Source organism: Callithrix jacchus, chromosome 17 (assembly GCF_049354715.1).
Source record: "Callithrix jacchus isolate 240 chromosome 17, calJac240_pri, whole genome shotgun sequence".
Lineage (NCBI taxonomy): Eukaryota > Metazoa > Chordata > Mammalia > Primates > Cebidae > Callithrix > Callithrix jacchus.
In genome coordinates, this window is record NC_133518.1 from 24,478,224 (window position 1) to 24,498,055 (window position 19,832).

Here is a 19,832-nt window from a genome sequence, read left to right on the forward strand (position 1 = left end):
AAATAATCCTTCCTTTTTCTGCCCAGATAAAAACAACAACAAAACCTCTGTTAAAGAGGCCCCAGACAAAATGGACTCCCTGTGGCTGAGGTGCTCAAAGTTAAAACAGAACCAGGCAGACATAGCTGGGTGAGGGAGCAGTCATGTACTCTATTCTCAGAGAGGTGTAAAAATATCACAGGACCTCCCTTTCTACAATCAAGCCAAACCAGTTCCTGCTTTCAGTGCCAGGACAAACTGCAGCCAGAAACCCCACACCCCAGTCTATTTGTAAAATAAACATCTAACAGAGACTTCTGGTTTCCAGCTTGGAAACCCAACCAAACAGAGCTCACCTGCCCCAGCCAATCAGAGCTTAGCTGTATTGACCAATCAATATTCAGCTGTCTTGACAAATCAGAACTAAGCAAGTTTTTTAAATTATTATTATACTTTAAGTTCTGGGGTACATGTGCAGATTGTGTGGGATTATCACATAGGTATACACATGCCCTGGTGGTTTGCTGTCTCTATCCCCGCCCCACCCTGTCACCTACATTAGATATTTCTCCTGTTATCCCTCCCCAATCTTGCCACCCCCTGCAATCCCTCCCCTAGCCTCCCAACCCCCAACAGACCCCAGTGTATGATGTTCCCCCTCTGTGTCCAGGTGTTCTCATTAGAACTGAGCAAGTTTTAATCCTTCATTTGCATAAACAAACCTGATTGAAAACATGGGCAGGAACTTTCGCTGGAACCCTGTCATTGTTCTCTGGACTACACCTTTGTTTTACACCTAAAGCTGTCTCTCCTCAGTTTGCAAACTGTCCATTGAAATAAAGACTCTTTCCTTCAAATTCCTTTTCAGAGAACTTTTGATCATATCCCCAAAGTTAACCTCCTAAAAGTCAATCCTTGAAAGAAATCACCATGCACAACACTTTACTGAGCTTATTTTAAATTCTCTACAAAGAAAGATGCAGCTCTCACCATATTTCTTATCCCAAAACACATTAGAAGGCCTGACACAGGGGCACCTTTTTATTCAACAGAGTAACCACAGGTCATCTCACATACCACAGATCTAACGACTTCACAGAAATGTGTTGATGCAGCACTTCAAATATCAAAGTCCTTCTCACCAACAGTGAACTCTGTTTCTATATGGTTCTTTCAAACTTGCTTGTCTGAAGAAAGGTCTCATCCAACTCCATGATTCTATTTATCTAATACTTGAAAGGTTAATAGATTTTAACAACCTGTAAGTTTTAAATCACTTATCTTTCTACATTCTCAAGGAAGTAGAGACCTAAGTGTCCTCAGCATGTAGTGACTTCCTTCCAAATAGTGAAGTATGAAAAAGAGCTGGGCGAGGGTAATCTCACAGGTGAGAAACCTGACAAACACTACCTCAGCCAGATAATCAAGGTTAACATGAAAAGTCATAAATCATATTAGTTACACATTCTTGATATGATACCTCTGTGACCTTCCTTCTAAAAAACCATAACCCCAATCTAATAATGATAAAAACATCTGACAAACTCAAATTGAGGAACATTCCTCAATGAGCTGTGCTGGTTGGTAATCATACATATCAACGTGCTGGGAGGATGATTGTGTCCTGAAGACAAAGAAGCTACTTATTAGGGACCTTTCCAGATCTCATCCCATGTAACTCTTCATTGGCTGTATCCTTTATAATAAAACTGTAATCATAAGCATAGCACTTCCCTAAGTTCTGTGAGTCATTCTAGCAAATTACTGAATTTGTAGCTAGTTGATCAGAAACACAGATAGTCTGGGAACCCCAGAGTTTGCAGCTGGTGTCTGAAATAAGAAGAACCTTAGAGATGACTGTACCCTCAGCCTCTGAAGTCTGAACTAACTCGCAGTTAGCTTTAGAATTGCATTGCAAGTATGGACTTTAGTTAATAGTGTATCAATATTGGCTCATCAATTGCGACAAATACACTACTGTAAGATGTTAATGATAGGAGAAACTGGGTGTAAAGCATATGAGAACTCTGTACTATCTTTGCAACTTCTGTGCAAACCTAAAACCATTTCTTAAATTAAAAGCTTATTTAAAAAAATACACCTTTATCTGAATTCTAAGCTACCAAATCACAGTCAAATAAGTAATGTTTGGTACTAAGTTGTTTCTTAAGTGGTCATAACTTTTCATATTATACCATGATAGCCCAAATTTTATCATAAACTAAATGACACTAAGAAAAATAACTAAAAGTTAATTATAAGAGAATATTACTTTAATTACCTCTAATGAGCTAACCCAAAAAATTAGTTGTGTATGTGAGCCTCACTTACACTTTGAATCCACCTACTTCACTCTATTAAAATAAGGCTTTCTTTCTTGTTCTCTCAGAGGATAGTATTATGAACATTACCTGGGTGCATGCTGACATTAGACTATCAGCACAGCAGTTCAGCTGTAAACTAACACACACTTATCTATCTTAGGCATGGGAAAAACTCCAAACTCCCCTTACACCAAACTGCAGACGCTGCCCCATGAGATCCCTCAAGATCTGGTCGCTAGCTGAACAGTTCCATCCTTCTCTTTCTAAAATAAAACAAGCTCATGTTACCTTTGCAGTAGCTGGTCCCTCTGCCTGGAATGTTCTTCCTCCAGATCTTAATACAGCTGGCTCCTGGCTCCTTCTTCTTATTCAGGGCTCAGTGAAATGTCGCTTATCCAAGAAGTCTTTCCTATCCAGCCAATCTAAAGAAGCACTCCTAACACTAATTATTTCTTCCTGTTTATATTTTTATCACATTGTTAATCATTATCTGATTATGTTCTAGTTTAATCTGCTTTTTATTCTTTCTACCTATCCACTGGAAAACTAATATCATAAGCACAGGGACCTTGCCTGCCTTGATCACTGTTCTAATGTCAGCCCCTAGAACAATACCTGTCACAGAGTAACTGCTCAGTGAATGATTTTTTGGTTGAATGAACAGATAAAATGAAACTAGATTTAAAGAAAATTATGCAATGAGACTAAAATATAAGCTACTAAGAGAAAGAGAAATAAATTTACTAAGTCCTAGTTACGCTCCAGGTTCTTTGGGTACATAGCTCATGAAAGATTTACAAAACTCTGTAAAGGACATATTATTATCTCTATGTACTATTTTCTTTCTTTCTTTTCTTTCCTTTTTTTTTTTTTTGAGACGATGTTTCGCTCTTGTTGCCTAGGCTAGAAAGCAGTAGCATGATCTCAGCTCACTATAACCTCTGCCTCAGGGTTCAAGCAATACTCTTGCCTCAGTCTCCTGAGTAGCTGGGATTACAGGCATGTGCCATCATGCCCAGCTAATTTTTTATATTTTTAATAGAGATGGGGTTTCACCATGTTGGGCAGGCTGGTCTCAAACCCCTAACTTCAGGTGATCCACCCACCTCAGCCTCCCAAAGTGCTGGGGTTACAGGCATGAGCCAACATGTCCAGCCCCTATTTACTATTTTCAGATGAGAAATAGAGTCTAGGAAAGGTTTAATAAGGAGTTCAATGGCAAAAGTGACATCACTTTGCATCTGACTGACTCTAAGCCTATGCCCTTAATACTCCTTCTTTGACATATAAACCCATTTGCTCATTTTATGACTCTCTTTAAATGGTCTCATGAAAACTGGGATGCCTAGTGCAGTGACTGTCATTGTGACCTTAGCCTTATAAAACTAGTGAGAGACCAGAAGATAGACTAGTGCTAATCGAGTTTGGCATAATGAATGAACATACTGGGAGCTAGTGAGAATGTTTACAAGTCAAAGATGTTCTGGATCTATCTTTTTTTTCTTTTTTTTGAGACGAGTTTTGCTTTTGTTACCCAAGCTGGAGTGCAATGGTGTGATCTTGGCTCACCACAACCTCCGCCTCATGGGTTCAGGCAATTCTCCTGCCTCAGCCTCCTGAGTAGCTGGGATTACAGGCACACACCACCATGCCCAGCTAATTTTTTGTATTTTTAGTAGAGACAGGATTTCACCATGTTGACCAGGATGGTCTCGATCTCTTGACTTCGTGATCCACCCGCCTTGGCCTCCCAAAGTGCTGGGATTACAGGCATGAGCCACCGCACCCGGCCCTCTGGATCTATCTTTAAACTGAAAGAGGATGTGAAAGGAAAGCCCCTCAGAATCCTCCTCCTATGAACACTGTTCAAATACAACCTAAAAATAACTCGTACAGATCAGCTTAAACCTGACTAACATGATCCTCACCAATTTCCTTCCCATGTCAAACACACATACTTTGAGACTGATATGAATGAGAAAACATGAAAATTGTTCTACACATAAATCTAAATGCTAACCCTGAAATGACCCAGATATTGCTGGTCTTCCCATGCTAATCTCTACCATCCCTATGTGATTTCTCTGCAGCCTGACTCTGTCACTCAAAAAGAAGATCTAATTGCACAGAGCATTCCTAAGTATGCAACCTTCAGCAAGTCAATTTTTCATGACAGTAATACATCATACCCTTAGAGTATCTCCATTGCATCACAGGCTCTCCCTCCTGTCCCTCTGCTTTCCAAAAATCAGTATTCCCAAATATGACCCTCTCTACTAGTAGAGCCCCCCCCAAAAAAAGGTATTCATCCTCCTGAATTTGCTGCTTTTCTGCCAGGCCAGTTTGCCTTCCCAACTTATTTTGTTTTGTTATATATCTACGTACAACGTATTTGCCAAAACTGCACTACATTTTTACCCTGATAAAATACTTTTACACATTACAGTTAAAGAAGTATGCTCATTTTCTAAGGTGCTATGGAGGAACAAGAATATTAGTAAACATTTAAATCTTAAAAACGATCATCTGTACTCACAAACAAAATTAACATCAAATAAACAAGCAAATCATTTATCAATGTAATGTCATCAGAATTAGTTAATAACAGCTCATGTAACTAAAGAAAGGTATCAAAGCCCTACCTCACAGTCCTCTATATCTATGTGTTCTGCATCCTTAGACTCAACCAATCATGGATCAAAAATATTTGGGGAAAAAAATGGATGTTTGCATGTACTGAAAATGTAAAAACTGTTTTTCTTTTTTTTTTTTTTTTCCTTTTTTTTTTTGAGACATAGCTTCATACTTGTTGCTCAAGCTGGAGTGCAACAGCATGATCTCGGCTCACTGCAACCTCCGCCTCCCTGGTTTAAGCAATTCTCCTGCCTCAGTCTACCAAGTAGCTGGGATTACAGGTGCGCCACCATGCCTGGCTAATTTTTTGCATTTTTAATAGGAATGGGGTTTCACCATGTTAGCCAGACTGGTCTCCAACTCTTGATCTCAGATGATCTGCCTACCTTGGCCTCCCAAAGTGCTAGGACTACAGGCATGAGCCACTGAACCTGGCCAAAAACTGTTTTTCTTGTCATTATTTGCTAAAAAATACAATATAGCAATTATTTACATACAATTTACAAGTATTATAAGTATTCTAGAGATGATTTAAAGTATACAAAAGCATGTGTGTAGGTTATATGCAAATACTATGCCATTTTATATTAGAAAATTGAGTATCCATTATTTTGGTATCCACAGAGGGGAGGGCCCTCCTGGAACCAATGCCCAACAGATATCAAGAGAAGACTGTAGACACATGATTGTGTGAGACTCATACTAGTAGAATGAAGATGGTTGAATATTATAAGATCTACCAATGTAATTTATCCCATTGGCAGGTCCAAGGAGAAAAAACTATGATAATATTTAAATTTAAAAAACTATTTGATAAACTTCAACATAAACTACAAATTTTTTTAAATTCTTAATAAAACAAAAAGTATATATAGTTCCTTAACATAATTAACATATGTATAATTATATACATATCATGGGTCCAAAACCTATGTCATGATTAATGATGAAATTCTAGAAACAGAACCACTAAGCTTGGGAATAAAAGCAAGATACACATGTATCACCATTACTATTTTACATTATTCAAGAAGCACAAGTCAATAAAATTAGAAGAAAGAAAGAATAAGAGAGATACAAAAAGAAAAGGGAGAGGCAAAATTATCAGCATTTACAACTACTATGATTAGATAACAAGAAAATCTATAATAATCAACTGGAAAAACAATTATAAACAGTTAGAGAATTCTGTATGATGGCTTTCCTATATGTAAAAACAACCAATTAGAAAATACTATGCCACAAAAGATCTCATTTCCAAGAGCATAACTAAAATAAAAAGGTCTTGTGAATAAGTCTATTAACAAATATAAAATATCTGTATGAAGAACTTTAAAACTCTAATAAATCCATAATAGAAATCTTTAATAAATTAAAGAAGTATCCTATTCCTGGGTATTGTAAAATTATCAATTTATCTAAATTAAATGATAAAGGTAACATAATCTCAATAATACCAACAGAATCTTGTTGCTTTTGTTGTCTATAACCAGATAAGCTGATTCTAAATGTCACTTACAAAAACAAAGTATATTAAAATAGCCAAGAAAAGTCTAAATTTTAAAATATCATAAACTTATAATAACTAAAACAGATTCTTTACACTGGCTTCATAAAAAAGTAATAAAATTTTTAAAGTCCAGAAATAGACCCTATATGTAAAAATTTAGTATATATAAGACTGCATTTCAAAAAAGCAGAGAAAAGACAGATTATTCTAGCAAGCTAGAAAAATAAAAATAAATTTCTATATAACTCACTTCTCACATTTCTAATTGATCAAAGGTAAAAGTAATGAATCCAATAAAATCCTAGACAAAAACAATCAATAAACTTCATCACTTCTAAATGTGAAAGTTATTTCTAAGTAAGATTCAAAATCCCAAAATAATAAAATTGCTAAATGTGATGGCATAAGATTTTTTTAAATCTGCAAAAAAATTCCATATGTCAAAATACAAATAACAAACTACAAAATATATTGGTAGCACATATGATAAAGGGTAAATGTTCTTTCTATAGAATGAACTCTTACACTTCATCAGAAAAAAGATCAATGCAATAGGAAAATGGGCAAAAGACATAAATCAGAAGTTCACAAAACAAAAATACTAGCAAGTGGTTTTGCAAAAGGAATAAAATACCTGGGAATACAGATACCCATGGAGGTAAAAGATCTCTACAATGTGAAAAATGAAAGAAATCACAGATGACACAAACAAATGAAAAAATATTCCATGCTCATGGATAGAAATAAGCAATATTATTAAAATGGCAATGCTGCCCAAAGCAATTTACAGATTCAATGTTATTCCCATCAAACTATCAACGTCATTTTTCAGACATAAAAAAAACTATTTTAAAATTCTATGGAACAAAAGAAAAAAGAGCCCCAATAGCCAAAGCAATCCCAAGCAAAAAGAACCAAGCCAGAGGCATCACACTACTAGATCAAACTGTACGACAAACCTACAGTAACCAAAACAGCATGGTTCTGATTCAAAAACAGACACATAGACAAATGGAACAGAATTGAGAATCCAGAAATAAAGCCACACACCTACAACCATCTGATCTTTCACAACATGGACAATAACAAGCAAGGAGTAAAGGACTTCCTATTCAATAAATAGTGCTGAGATAACTGGCTAGCTCTATGCAGAAGACTGAAACTGGACTCCTTCCTTTCACCATATACAAATAGCAACAAGATCAAGGACTTAAATGTAAAATCTAAAACTATAAAAACCCTTGAAGAAAACCTAGGAAATACCATTCTGGACATAGGTCCTGCAAAGATTTCATAACAAAGATCTCAAAAGCAATTGCAACAAAAACAAAAATTGACAAATGAGATCTAATTAAACCAAAGAGCTTCTACACAGCAAAAGAAACTATCAACAGAGTACACAGACAACCTATGGAATGGGAGAAAATGTTTGCAAACTACACATCCAACAAAGGTCTAATATCCAGAATCTATGAGGAACTTACATAAATTAACAAGCAAAAAACAACCCCATCAAAAAATGGTCAAAGGACATGAACAGACACTTCAAAAGAACACATACATGTGGTCAAAAAACACACAAAAAGTGTTCAACATCACTATTCATTAAAGAAATGCAAATCAAAACCACAATGAGATACCATCTCACACCAGTAAGAATGGTGATTATTAAAAAGTCAAAAATTAACAGATGCTTGTGAGGCTGTGAATAAAAGAGAACTCTTACATGCTACTGGTGGAAATGTAAATTAGTTCAGCCACTGTAGAAAGCAGTTTGCAGATTTTTCAAAGAACTGAACATAGTACTCCCATTCAACCCAGTAATACCATTACTTGGAATATACCCAAAGGAATATAAATTGTTCTACCATAAAAACACATGCATGTGGCTGGGCACGGTGGCTCACGCCTGTAATCCCAGCACTTTGGGCGGCCAAGGCAGGCGGATCATGAGGTCAAGAGATCAAGACCATCCTGGCCAACATAGTGAAACCCCATCTCTACTAAAATATAAAAAATTAGCTGGGCTTGGTGGCACGCGTCTGTAGTCCCGGCTACTCGGGAGGCTGAGGCAGAAGAATCGCTTGAACCCGGGAGACGAAGGTTGCAGTGAGCAGAGATCGTGCCACTGTACTCCAGCCTGGTGCCTGGCAACAAAACAAGACTCTGTCTAAAAAAAAAAAAAACACATGCATGTGTGTGTCAACTGCAGCACTATTCACAACAGCAAAGACATGGAATCAACTTAGTGATGGATGGGATACAGAAAATGTGGTACCTATACACCATGGACTACTACATAGCCATTAAAAAAAAAATAAAGACAAAATCATGACCTTTGCATGAATCCAGCTAGAGGCCATTATCCCAACCAAATTAATGCAGAAACAGAAAACTAAATACTACATGATCTTACTTATAAGTGGGAGCTAAACACTGAGAACACATGGACACTAAGAAGGGAACAATAGACACCAGGACCTATTTGAGAATGGAGGGTAGGAGGAAAGTAAGTATTTCAAAAACTACCTATTAGGTACTATGCTCATTACCTGGTTGATAGAATAATCTGTACAACAAACCCCTATGACATGCAATTTATGCATGTAACAAACCTATACGGGTACCAGCTGAACCTAAAATAAAAGTTGGAAGAAAAAAAACCCCAAATAGCTTTTAGTCCATAAGAAGATGTTCAACTTTACTCATAATTTAAAACAAAAATTAGGCCAGATACAGGCTCATGCATGTAATCCCAGCACTTTGGGAGGCTAAGGCAGATGGATAACCTGAGGTCAGGAGTTCAAGACCAGTCTGCCCAACATGTAAAACCATGTCTCTACTAAAAATACAAAATTAGCTGGGCATGGTGGCTCACACCTGTAATCCTACCTACTTGGGAGGCTGAGGCACAACAATCACTTGAACTTGAGAGGCGGAGGTTGCAGTGAGCCAAGATCATGCCACTGCACTCCAGCCTGAGCTACAGAGTGAGACTATGTCTTTAAAAAAAAAAAAAGAGTAAAATGAGATTCCATCTTTATCTATCCAACTCAAAAAAATCAAAAAGTTTAAAGATATAGTGCTATGGCATGAAAGTGAGATTTAGGAACTCTCACATAGTATTAATGGAAGTATAAATTGGTCAACTCCCTTTAGATTTTTTAAATAGATATTGCCACATGAAGTTTGGCAATATCTATCAAAATTAGAGCTATACATGCTCTTTCACCCAGCAATTTTACTTCTAAAAATATATACACGTGGGAAAGACATGTTAAAAAAAAAATCAGTGCAGCACTATCTTGTAAGAACAAAACTGAAGGGAAAACTTACATGTCCATCAGCAAGGGATTGTTATATAATGAATGGTTCACTCACAATATGGAATACTGAGCAGCCAGTAAAAGGAATGAAGATGTGTCTAAGCTCATCTCTAAAACACATTAAGTGAAAAAGTCCACGGTGCAGAAGAGCAGTTTCTATTTACACGAACATGCTTCTATTTATATGAAAAGGCAGCTAGAATCACATAGATATATTTGCACATGCTTAAAATATTATTCAAAGGATGCAACAGAAAATACCTAATGACAGTTACTTCTGGGGAGGGGTTTTAGAGATCTAGAGTAGAAGAGAATTTAAGTTTTTTATTGAGCATATTTTTATACTGTTTGAAATGTTTGGTCTGAGCATTTTAAGTTATAAAAAGTAATACATCCTTCATTTTGCTTTCAGATTTATGGCACTAAAAATCAATTTTTCTTTTTAAATAATAAACTATTTTCTTTTTAACTAAATAAAATAGTTTATTATTTCTTATACAACACTTAACAGTGTATAGAAAACTCAAAATATTCTAAGAAGTAAACTCTAAAACTCTTTTCCGGCCGGGTGCGGTGGCTCAAGCCTGTAATCCCAGCACTTTGGGAGGCCGAGGCGGGTGGATCACGAGGTCAAAAGATCGAGACCATCCTGGTCAACATGGTGAAACCCTATCTCTACTAAAATTACAAAAAATTAGCTGGGCATGGTTGCACGTGCCTGTAATCACAGCTGCTCGGGAGGCTGAGGCAGGAGAATTGCCTGAACCCAGGAGGCGGAGGTTGCAGTGAACCAAGATCGCGCCATTGCACTCCAGCCTGGGTAACAAGAGCGAAACTCCATCTCAAAAAAAAAACTCTTTTCCATAAAAATGTGGATATTTAGACTGTGAAGCATAATTCTAATGGTCTAACCACAAGCATTTAACACCTAGCACAGGGGCTACCAGAGTAACCAAACACTGTATAAATCCTTGTTGAAGGAGATAAAGAAAAAAAGGGACTGGATAAAACTAAACATACTCCCCAATGCTAGTCTTCAGATATAAGCAACAACTTACCAGGTGTGCCAAAGGCTTAGAAAGTTTCCAGTCACCCTCAGAACAACCACAGAGCCAGAAAGACTGGTCAGAGTAGTTTCCCGATATACTCTTTGCCGAACAATCACCACTTTTGTCTTTCCAATCCTAGCTTGTTGATCACTACAGTTTTTCTTCAACCTCCCCTCCTTCAACTTTCCCTTAAGTAAGGTTTATCTGGAACAAATAAAACTACTTTCAAGTAACCAATTGACCATTGATTTATACAAAATTCAGTGCTTATGGAGCATAATAAGGAATGCTGAGATAAATTAATGTTTGATAGAGTGTCTACATAAGGAAATGGGTTTGTCTGAGTGAGAGAGCATGTAGGGAGAGAAAAACAAAAAGATTTTTTTAAAAGACATTTAGGTATTAAATCCAGTTTTTGTAGATTGTTGGACTCACAAGGTAAGCTTCCAAGCCTACAAATTCTTTTCTGTTTTATTGCAAAAACAGAGTTTGAGTAACCTGACCTCATTTTACACTGTGTGGCTTTTTTTTTTCCATTTTCTCTTTCAACAGTGAGTGCTATCTAATATCCATTAAAGCTCCAGTTTTCTGCAAGATACTCTTATTACTGATTAACTATTCATATGGTAGAAGATTATTTGCTTGGCTCTTTACAACTTTTCCAGTCCATTATCAGTATCAAGTCACATTCTAATAACCACCTAACTCCAGTAAATGATGTATGTGTGAATGAAACAGTATGGCACATTAGAACAGTATTAAACCATTTAAAAAATACAATGAAAATATATACACATATAGGTATATGTAAATATCTGTGAATACAGATAGGTATGCTTTTTTTAAAAAAGCAACTATAGCATCATTAAGCACACTAAAATTAACTTGCTACAAATTAACCTAGAAGAATGAAAACATGGTTGCACTTTTAAAGATGTTAAAGTCATTATTAAGTTCAGGCAATAGTGAAATCCAACTTCTTTAAGTAAACAGTTTACATACATCATACGCTTTTAGATACTTGTCACCTAAAATAAACGTAGGATTCTCTTCAAAATCACTATTTTGGTGTCTTCAAAAATCTTACTACTAGAGCCATATCTTCTACCTAGCAGATATTTCTTCAGTTCAATACCTGATTCCTTGGAATACAGTTCTAAGTCAGGCATCCCAACATAATTACAAGGAACCTTTGGGCAATGCAGAAAGCTGGGATTAAATAGAGAGGCATTTACTATCCAGAGGGGGAACATGGTATCTACTTACTTTTGTTAGTGAATCAAGTCAACCATAGCATTCTTTTCTTTAAACCACAGAATTTTGATGTCTCCATCAATTTCTATAGATACTACATGATAAATGTCATTCACTTCCTGAGAATCTTTTTTTTTTTTTTTTTTTTTTTAATGTGCTAGTATAAATGCAGGAGGCAGCACCATTATGATGAAACATTTGTGCCTGAAAGATGCAGATGTGACTTTGGAAGTCACCGGGTCCTGATGCCTTTCTATAAACACTGCTCTAAGGGAGGAAACCTTTTTAAGGGTTGTGAACTCACGTGGCATTTTCAATGATAAACAGATCCAGGTCTTGAAGTTTGTACATTTCTTTTTTCTTCTTCTTTTTTGAGACGGAGTTTCTTCCCTCTTGTTACCCAGGCTGGAGTGCAATGGCGCGATCTCGGCTCACCACAACCTCCGCCTCCTGGGTTCAGGCAATTCTCCTGCCTCAGCCTCCTGAGTAGCTGGAATTACAGGCACGCGCCACCATGCCCAGCTAATTTTTTGTATTTTTAGTAGAGACAGGGTTTCACCATGTTGACCAGGATGGTCTCGATCTCTCGACCTCGTGATTCACCCGCCTCGGCCTCCCAAAGTGCTGGGATCATAGGCGTGAGCCACCGCGCCCAGCCGAGGTATGTACATTTCTATAGTTGCTCAGACGTTCCACTGGCCCATGAAGAGTGCAAAGTAATTTTTAAGAAAGATTACTAGGAGTTTTTCTTAGCAATCACCACTTTGAAAGACAAAAATTTTAAAGTTTTCATCAAATTCAAACAGTATTAAAATGTAGAATAACTGAGATAAGCAAGCATTTTTGAAGTATTTAAAAACAGAGTAAAGAGGTAGGTTATAGAACTAGGCATTTAAAAAATCTGAAGCATGAACTCTATAAAGTGAAAGGTAGAATGACAAAGAACTCTTTTACTTGACAACTTTTCTAAGCTCTATGCATTACAAAAATTCAACTAGCATATATCACTTCTGGAATAATAAAAATACAGATTCAAAATAGTTTTAAATTATAAATGACATGTTTTAAGAAAGTCAAACATGTTAGTATAGGAACAACCAATTCCAGTCCTTCAGAAATCAGTTTTAAGTATAAATGCATTTTATGTATTTTTTTTCAAAAAACTAATTAAAGAAACACATAAACCTAAATATTTCCATATAGACCAGAAGAATTTACTTCTCTCTTCATTAAACTTTTAAAGCACAGGCCAACTTTGTCACATCATCAGAAATCTACACAATGCTCAGTTTTCTGTTGTTCATAAACACTGAAACTTTTGTGATTGCGAGTGACACACTGTCATTTTATGTCCTATAATAATTTCAATCAACATGATGTTGGTGGTAGCGATGGAAGCTGGAACCCCCCATCAACTTTAGAACAGAAGGTGAATGCGACAAACCTATACTCAGAAGGTCAAACAACTGTCATGACACAGTGGAAGACAGGGTTCTATGTAATAGAGATAATCGTGACAACATTTATTTGGCAAAACAAAACAAACGGAATAGGGAGAGTGACTGCTAAGGGACACAGGGTTTCTTCTTGGAGTGAAGAGAATGCTCTAAAAGTAGACAGTGGTGATGGTTGTACAGCATTATGACTAAACTAAAAGCCAGTGAATTGTACACTTTAAAGGGGTGAATTTTATGGTATGTAAATTATATCTCAATTTAAAACAGACAAATAAATAAATAAATAAATCTTAAAGAACAAAACACTGGCCAAAAATGAGTAATGACATTCTGAAAGACATATATAGTATTTTAGCAGAGCCATTGCTGGGCACAGGAAGTTAAACAGACACACAGCTTATGGCTCATGTCCAGGGTGTTTTAGAATGAACATGTTCAGCACTTTGATTTCAAAAAGAAGATATATAAAGGCCCTAAGCCCAATCCCCATATCTCTAGGTTTCCTCTGAGAATCTGTGTTCTGAAAATTTACCACTGGTTTTCTAAGTATATGCAGACAAAAGCAGGGTAAACACACGGCAGTCCATTACTTATAGAAGTTGCCGGTCCTTCAGCCTAATCATCTCATCCTACTGCGGGAAATGAATGCACCCACCATTGTGCATCCTTCCTCTACCACAGGATTTCTTTCATGTGCCCTGAGCTCTTTTGAATGTGAAATGCTTTTAGAGGGGACATCTAAGAGGTCTGTGCAGCTAGGCCATTTTCCTTTTTTAAAAAATACAATGGACAACATTTTGGTTTCTATGGACTTCTAGAGTATATATAAATAAAAGCAAAGAATACCTCACCTATTTAGAGAGGAAGATCTACAAGATCATTCAGCCTATCTATGTCTAAACGTAACAATCCGCAGGACAGAAATCCCTTTCCAGGAGACATGCTTTTAAAGCCAAGGAAAATAAAAGCATATAATAAGGCCATTCCTAAGCTCTATCTGTCAGCCATAACTATTAAGAGTTTAGAAAAACCCATACGTGGCTCTATCACTAAAAGAAAAACCTTTTATTTTTTCCTGAAAAATCAGGGATACTGACCACAGTAGAACATGAGTGGGGCTTTTGGGATACAGGTTATGTTCTCTGTTGGTGAAAATTCATCAAGTTGTAGAATACCGGTGTATTCCTGTGCAAACCTGTAAATATGTATACTTCCATAGAAAGTAAAAAACAGATAAAAGGGAAACAGAGTTGCTAAATGAAGAGTAAAGACTTCATTAGTTTCTTTACTAAAATATCAAGTTGAAGAAAACAATGATGATGACAGCTAATTCTTAATAAAGCACCACAATGGCAGGCCCTATACTAAACCCTTTATATACGTTTTATCTTAAAGCAATATATTCTTGTATTTCAAAAAGAAATTGAACCATGTGTGCCCTAAAAATATGTCTGTACAACCAGTATCTATCTGACAGGAACTAGTCTAACCTGATAGTTGGTCCCACCATAAACTATTGAGTCTAAATCTCCAGTGCTGTCAAGAAGGAAAGGAAGGCCCATTCTCCTACCGTGGTGACACATACCCACATCCTGAGAATGAATACAGAGTTCAAAAGGAGTCAAACTCCATGCTGTTTCTTTACTTCTGCTCCACTTTCCCACCAACAAGAGTACTTTTCATGAAAGCTGAACTAGAAGAGTAATAACTATTTCCCTTCCTCACCACTCCATGCACTCAAGCAGCTGTTTATGAGCCTTTTATAATTCCACAGAAGTCTGGCTAGGCCTGCAATTCCTTAAGTACATTTTTTGAATAAGGATCCAATGGAGTCTTTGCCAGGTACAAACAAGAAGTGAAAGAATGACCACTTTCCTTTTTGCATTCTAAAGACATTTTAAGACCGGTTGCCACTAATTTTTCAGGGACTGATAAAATTTTGTTATAATGTCATTATATTATAACAAACTATCTGCTACTCAAATATAAATATCTAGAGATCATTTATCAAGCACTTTCTACTTGCTAGATGCTGAGGGGCTCTTTACATCCTTTGTCTCAAATTAATCCTAAAAATAGGTTTAGCCAGCCAGTGTGGCATGTGCCCATAGTCCCAGCTACTCAGGAGGCTGAGGTGGGAGGATCACTTGAGCCCAGGAGTTTGAGGCTGCAGTGAGAAGTGATCATCCCACTGTACCATAGCCTTGGCAATGAAGGGACAAGACCCGGTATTTAAAAAAAAAAAAAAAAAAAGCTAACATTTATGAGTTTCTACTACATGCTGAGAACCACTTTAAGTACTTTACATGTATGAATTCATTTGATGTCTTTTTTTTTGAAACGGAGTTTCGCTCTTGTTAGCCAGGCTGGAGTGCAATGGCGCGATCTCGGCTCACTGCAACCTCCGCCTCCTGGGTTCAGGCAATTCTCCTGCCTCAGCCTCCCCAGTAGCGGGATTACAGGCACGCGCCACCATGCCCAGCTAATTTTTTGTATCTTTAATAGAGACGGGGTTTCACCTTTTCGACCAGGATGGTCTCGATCTCTTGACCTCGTGATCCACCCGCCTCAGCCTCCCAAAGTGCTGGGATTATAGGCGTGAGCCACCGCGCCCGGCCCATTTAATGTCTTAACAGTCCTATGAGGTGTATACTAAAAAATCCCTCTCATTTTTTCAGATGAAGAAACTTCAGCCTAGAAAACTTGAAAAACTTACCAAAAGGCAGGTAACTAAAAGGTAGCAGAATGAAGGTTAGAAGCCAGGCAATTAGGTGTGGGAGTCCACATGGTTAACCACTGCACTCCACTGCCCCTCACCACTTAGTGAAGCAGATATTATCCCCCTAGCAAAGAAGACACTGAGTTCAGGGTGTAAAAGTTTCCTGCTCAAATTCTGACAGCTAGTCATTGATGGGCCTCAATTCAAATCCAGATCTACAGGATTTCAATGCCCATACTATTTCTATCCCCTTCTCTGCCTACTGGAGACAGTGATAATGCAGAACTGACACCTAGCTTCTCCACAGTAAACTGAGAATTGAAAAAAAACAGCCATTTAAGCAACATTCTACACCACCTCTTTCTTTCTCTATGTTTCAAGATCTTTGTCTAATGACATTTGCTTTTTTCAGCATTTATATAATTGTTTTTTTTTTAAACAGCAGAAAGTAGGAAAGAAAGAAGGGAGGGAGGGAAGGAAGGAAGAATTTTTGACAACAGGAAAACATTAGCCATCAATAACAAAAGATAATACCAGGGAAAACAAAGCACTTTTAGATTGCTCATTGTAGAAAATCTACAGTAAGCAGATCAACTGAGCCCTCTTATTATGAATCATGCACAAAAAGGTAAAAAAGAAATAGTTTTTCATACCATATTCTTTTTTTTTTTTTTTGAGACGGAGTTTCGCTCTTGTTACCCAGGCTGGAGTGCAATGGCGTGATCTCGGCTCACCGCAACCTCCGCCTCCTGGGTTCAGGCAATTCTCCTGCCTCAGCCTCCCGAGTAGCTGGGATTACAGGCAAGCGCCACCATGCCCAGCTAATTTTTTGTATTTTTAGTAAAGACAGGGTTTCACCATGTTGACCAGGATGGTCTCGATCTCTTGACCTCGTGATCCACCCGCCTTGGCCTCCCAAAGTGCTGGGATTACAGGCTTGAGCCACCGCGCCCGGCCCTTCATACCATATTCTTTACCAACCACAGTTTTCACCCAACACTTAGGATGAGTTTGAGAGAGCTTCTGGGTTCAAAGCCTTTAAAATTCTCAAGACAGGTTTTCTGTGAAATAGTCCTATTCCTGGGTTACATAGGGCTGCCCTTTGTACTGTAGATTATGCCAGTAGCATCTCTGGCCTCTACACATTGGACACAAGTAGAACAGCTTTCCCCCATGCTCCCCACAGCTGTGACAACCAGTATGTCTTCAAGCATTATCAAAAATCTCCTTTCAAGGCAAATGAACCCATGTTGACAACCACTGGGACAGGTCTCCAGTTCTAATAATTCAAGTTATTCTGCATCAGTCTCATCTGTACTTGTTGCTTCATGAACACTCCTATTTGTTTTGCATATTCAGACAGGGACCATTTTTGTATTTTTATCTCTCCCACAGCCACAAGTAATTCAGTGTGTTTAGATTGGCTCAACATAATGTCATGTACCCAGGTGCTCCTTAAAACAACAGTGGGGACTTTGAACAAAGGGAATACAGAAGTTCCTTGTACTAGTCTTGCAACTTTCTTGTAAGTTTGAAATTGCATCAATATAAAAAGTTATAAAAATATATTAGAAATATGTGAGTAAGTATTAACAAATCATCTACCTGACAAGGGATTAATATCCAGACTACATAAAGAACTACTACTCAACAGTGACCAAAAAACACCTAATTTAAAAATGGGCAAAAAACTTGAACAATATTTCTCCAAAGATGATAAACAGAAGGCCAACCAGTATATAAAATGATGGCCAATAGGCAGATAAAAAATGTTTGGCTGCACTAATCATTAGAGAAAATGCAAATCAAAACCACAATGAGATATCACTGCCATTAAAAATGGCTATTCTCAAAAATATATATAAAATACCAAGTATTACCAAGGATGTTGAGAAACTGGCTCCTTTGTGCACTGTTGGCAGGAGCGTAAAATGGTGCAACTACTATGAAAAAACAGTATGGCAGTTTCTCAAAAATTAAAAACAGAACTACCACATGATCCCGCAATCCTACTTATAGGTATAAATACACCCAAAAGAATTGAAAGTAGTATCTCAAAGACATGTTTGCACACCCACGTTCACAATAGCCAAGAGGTATAAGCAACCCAAATATCTATCAATGAATAAATGGATAAACAAAATGTGATATACATACAATGAAATATTATTTGGCCTTAAAAATGAAAGAAATTCTGTCACATATTACAAGATAGATAAATCTTTAGGACGTTATACCAAATGAAATAAACCAGTCACAAAAACGTCAGATACTGAATGATTCCACTTATATGCAACAGTAATCAAATTCACAGAAACAGTAGAATAGAATAGTAGAACAGTGATTATCAGGGGCTACAGGGAGGAAAAAAGGGGGACATTGTTTAATAGGTATAGAGTTGTAGTTCTCCAAGATAAAAAAAACTTCTAGATAGCTACCGCATAACAATGTGAATATACATAACACTACTGAACTGTACACTTAAAAATGGTTATAATGATAAATTTTGTTATATTTTTACAATTAAAAATAAAAAAGCACATATCAAAAATTATGTATTTAATTTTTTATGTAGAGAAAGTCTTGCTCTATCACCCAGGCTGGAGTGAAGTGGTATGATCATGGCTCACTGCAATGTTGAATTCCTGGGCTCAAGCAACCTCCACGTCATCCTCACAAGTAGCTGGGACTACAGTTGTGCACCACCAAGCCTGACTAATATTTTTAAGGTTTTGAAGAGATGAGGTCTCACTCTGTTGCTCAAGCAGGTCTTGAACTCCTGGGTTCAAGTAATCTTCCCATCTTGGCCTCCCAAAGTGCTGAGGTTACAGGCATAAGCCACCATGCCTGCTGGAAATTATTTAGCTTAAACTTTCATACTAAAAGAAATGGAAAGGTTAACAAAGACCCTTTCTAGTATTAATCTTGTCAGATTCCATGAGGAGACTAATCTGACAAACATTTATAGGGTACCCACTCTATAAAAGTCACCAAAGTAGTACAGTATATCTGAAAGTAGACATACAGAAAGTAAACCATAAAATCATAGGCATGATGTAAGTCTAAACATTCATAGCCATAACTCCTACTCTATTTAAGGAAGGCAAGAATGTTTTCCAGTTTAGATTCAACACTGCCAAAGAAAGTTTAATCCTTAAGGGAACATCATATTTTCATCCTATGAGACCATCTTTCTCTAGTATGGTGATTAGTAATGACTGCATGAATAAACACACACATACACACATGCAAAGCAACTTCTGTTTCCCATGGTTGGAGGAGCTAAGAGATAGTTGCTGGTGTTACTTGTTAAAAACTGAGTTACTCTGATTTTTAATATGATTCATAAAACTCAACAAAGTAGAAAATGTCCATTTTGTATGTGACAATTCTTCCAATTCCTCATAATGAACATTTTCTAAAATGTAATTCCTTTAATTCAATAGTTAATGTAGAAGAAACAAACATATACACACATAAAAAGCGAGAGAGGGAGATGACGTTAGGTAAAATCAGGTAACGGTGATGATTATCAGTATGCTCTTTTTTGTTCCATGCAACTTATGTAATGACTCTCTTT

At 37.0% G+C, this 19,832-nt stretch overlaps 1 protein-coding gene across 2 annotated transcripts in view; it reads right to left on the bottom strand.

The window, feature by feature from the left end:
- PPM1L (protein phosphatase, Mg2+/Mn2+ dependent 1L) overlaps nt 1-19,832 on the bottom strand; it is a 320,356-nt gene that overhangs the window by 279,443 nt on the left and 21,081 nt on the right. The window contains exon 1 of one of the 2 annotated variants that reach the window (XM_078353931.1): nt 2,592-2,741. The exons of the other annotated variant lie outside the window; for it this stretch is intronic. The gene's annotated coding sequence lies outside the window, so the exon portion shown is untranslated. Of the gene's footprint in view, nt 1-2,591; nt 2,742-19,832 lie in introns of those variants that run through there. 2 annotated transcript variants of the gene reach the window in all.